Source organism: Lactuca virosa, chromosome 4 (assembly GCF_052849685.1).
Source record: "Lactuca virosa cultivar CGN04683 chromosome 4, Lactuca_virosa_CGN04683_v6, whole genome shotgun sequence".
In the NCBI taxonomy this organism is placed as follows: Eukaryota; Viridiplantae; Streptophyta; class Magnoliopsida; order Asterales; family Asteraceae; genus Lactuca; species Lactuca virosa.
In genome coordinates this window covers 373,097,434-373,101,496 of record NC_136429.1, presented here as the reverse complement: position 1 = coordinate 373,101,496, position 4,063 = coordinate 373,097,434, and positions in this window count along the sequence as shown.

Sequence of the window (4,063 nt, the reverse complement as noted above, 5' to 3'; positions counted from 1 at the left end):
TGATTTCGAAGTTTGATATGGAGAAGTGAGGTCGAGGGTTCGTCAATGGCATAAATGACGATAATCGATTGATGATAGTCGACATCTTTGGAATCGATTTTGGGGTTAGATTTCGAAGGTATTTGATTTGGATTTGAAATCGATTGATCAAATGGTGAGTATTGAAAAGTAATCGACTGGGAAAAACGAAGACTGTGAACTCAATTGCAAGATGTCGATTGGTGATTGATTTTGGAATCCTGAATGGATTTTGATTCCAAGTTTGATTTCGATCTGTGAAGGGTTGCAATCTAATTTCGAAAGCTATGGGTTAGATTTCGATGGATCGACTGGGTCGCTATTGATCTTGGAATGACTAACGAAAAATTGAGTTTGATTTGTGTTATGAAGTACTGATAACGAAGAATCGTGATTTGGGAAGGCTTAATTTGAAAGTAAAAGCAGAGCCATGGTGTTAAGTGAATGGTTTTACAGTCGACAATTGAACGAAACTTTGATGTCGATGCGTTTGGATTTTGATATTGATTGTGATTTGGAATCGATGGGTTTTGTTAACGAAGAGTAGATGGTCGACTTGATGTTGTGTAGTTTAGGAAAAACGAAGGATCAATGTCAATGAACGAAATTGATAAACAGGGATGAAGTCGATTCAGAGACTAAATGATTAAGATGTTATTCAGAGGCTTCGACTACCTTCGATTTCGTTAATCAGTGTGCAAAATTTTCGTTGATTTGGTGCTATGATTGAATCTAACGAAGGGTGATGTTGGTTTCTAACGAAGGGTTGCTTTGAAATTAACGAAGGGTGCAGATGATTTCTAACGAAGGGGTAATTAAAACTAACGAAGGGGAAGGAAAACATGAAGTTTCGAAAATGGTCCCTACACTTTTAACGAAATGGCATCTTTCATCCAATTTCGACAGTTGGTGTATTATTTCGATAGTTTGATGATTTGTGAAGAAGTTTCGAAAATAGCCCTTAATGTTTCGAAAGTTTGACACAATTTACAAATTTTCGACAGTTTAGACACAAGTTTCGTTAGTTTTGAAGACAAATGGAAAAGTTTCGTAAGCAGTCCCTATAATTTCGACAATTTGGCAACAAGTATCCAATTTCAACAAAGGATTGTTTTTACTAAGAAATTGAAGAATGTTCATTTCTGGTCCCTGCAGTTTGTGCGAATTTACGCTTTATGCCCAGTTTCGCTAATAGGATAGAGTTTCGCATATTAGGCTGGTTTTGGCGAAATGGGTCCCTGCAAGTTTCAAAAAGTGACAATTTCTACGCGGTTTTTGAAGAATCTTGCAACTTTCACCCAAAAAGTCAAAATTTTTCATAAATTGGAATTTTTTTGTGGCTTTTTCGTGATTGTTTTTTCGTGCAAGATTTTTGGTGTTTCATTTTTGGCACACATCAAGGGGGAGTTTTGTAAAGTTCATTCCTCGAGCGCTTCTCACCCTTAATGGGTTTTATAATCATTTTCTGATTACAAAAAGGGGGAGAATGATGGGTATTCGAAGCGGATCTTTCATTTGCGGATTTGAAGACCGGTGTTTACTTCGAGGAGGAGTTTGGTCTTGATCGCGCGCGCTCGTTGGAGATTGAAGTCGGACATCCAATCCTAACTTTGAGAAGGAGAATGTAAGGGTGCAAAGTCACTCTTGGATGTTATGAGGGCTTACTCCTTTGATTGTGCATAATGAGTTGTCTTTCCTTTATAAGGAAGTGAGTGACACTCATTTTATCTAATGAACATTTTGAGAAATTAGTTTAGAGAGAGAAAATTGCAAAACCCATTTTGTACTCTTTCTATGAAACTAATGAGAGCTTAAAAGAATTATTTAGATCTTGTGTTCATGTTCTTGATTTTACTTGATGATTCACTAAATCATTCTTAATTCCGCACATGCCATCATAATCAACACCACTACAATTGGTATCCGAGCGGGTGTTCTTGATTGGATCAAGAATTGATCCTTGATGGCTATCTAGATTTGGTGATTCTTTGTTTTTGATCTATGATCTTCATGATTTAGAGAGTTTTTGGATTCTAGAAATCGAATTCATCTTTGATTCTATTCATAATTTGATTTTCTTCACTAGAATTCAAGTGATTTTTACTTTCTCTCTAGAAATCCCATTCAAAATCACTTTCTCTCTCTAGAAATTTTCATGTTTTTGTGATCATGGTGCGTTTGGAGTATGATTCTTGGGTTGTGATTGTTAAAGATTTGAAATACAAAATAAACGAATATCAATTCTATGGATTGGTGTTAAATGGGTTAATTTCAAAAGAAACTTTGATTTCATATGGAGGTTTGAAGGATGATCATGGGAGATTGATATTTCAACCACTTTTCAAGATTGAATGTTTGTATGATCTTTTCATTATGAAGTTAGTTGCAAGCAATAACCGAAAAGAAGGAGAAGAAAGAGATTTGTATAACAAAAGATACATTTCTCTTGTTGAAAACCCAAGTGATCTTCATGCTCTTAAGTTTGTTGAAGATGTTCTTGATGATGATCATCATGTTCTTGATTTTCAAGAAAAAGGAGTTCAAGTTGATTTTCATGATGAAAAAGTTTTTTGCTCGATTGGAGTTCAAACCGATGATATTTTGTGTTCTTGTGATTCGTTTGAAGGAATGATTCCTTATCGGAAGCCGGTGATCCAAGAAATTCACAAGTATCAAACTCCAAAAGATTTGATTCAAACTCAAAAAGTTGAAGTTGTGGAAAGTGGGTTTGTTCATGAAATCAAGTCTTCAAGGTACAAAAAGATGAGAAAGAAAAAGAAGAAGAAGATTAATCGGAAGAACAAGCAGGTTTACTCACAAAAATCGCTAAACGTTGTGAAGCCGAAATCCGTGAAGCAAATTTGGGTTCCAAAGCAACAATCTCCAAATGTTGCATTGAATTTGAAGTCAAAACCCAAAAGTGTTGGAGGTTCTTTTGAAGATGTTCTTGGTTTGACGAAGAACACGAAGAACGAGTTGTACAACACGCATCGTGGGTGGTACAATGTTTAAATTGGAGATTTTCTCGTTCCGACAAAAGAACCAAGATCTTCCAAATTTGATTCGTTCATTGCAAATGGATCTCAATTCGTCAAAAAGGTATCTCAAATTCTCAAATGGATTCCAAAACGTCCATGATTTCTATTTGTATTTTGCGTTTTTCAATTTTTGATCGATTTGCCTCATTAGATCAAATCCGTTTCAACCCCATTGATTGATCCAATTATCTTTTGTTAAAGATCAAAACCAAAATCATTTTCTCAAAATCGAAATTCACTGTTCATGTAAATCAACCTAATTTCAATTCATATTTTTTTTGTCCGATGCTGTTCATCTCAAACTTTTAGCCCAAATTTATTTCGATCCGTTATCATTGATTGAGCCCAGAATAAATGTTCGATCCGATATCTTAAATCAAAAAGCCGATATATACTTAAATCTGTTTTCAATCGACGTTTGTGTTGTTAGTCAGTCAACTTGTACATCAGACTTGTCTGGTTGTACAATTGGATATTGTCTTCATCGGTTCTTCATCTGAGAATCAATTTCTTTGAGTCGAACGATTTGAGATGTTGAAGTTTTGGAGTCGAATTGAAAATGATTGTGTTATGATAGAAGAAAGTCAAAGCGGAAGTCAAAATCGAATTCTTGATGAATCTGAAATCGTTTTCGCTTTTGTTGTTCTTGTTTTGAGACGTTTGGGAAGTCAAACAGGAAATCGATTTTGAAATTGGAATTTCGATTGTATATTCTGAGAAGATAATTTGATTTCGATTGAGAATCAAAGCAGTCGACTGTAAATTTCTTGGAGTTGAGCTTAGTGTCGAAATTATTTCCGACTGGTGTTTCAATTGGTATTAATCAAAACTCGATTTGTGGTTCATAGTCAAAATCGGGATAGATGTTGTTTATTATTTCTGGAATCAAGATGTACAATCGACGGTTTAAGGTCGATGCTTGTAATCTGATTTCGAAGTTTGATATGGAGAAGTGAGGTCGAGGGTTCGTCAATGGCATAAATGACGATAATCGATTGATGATAGTC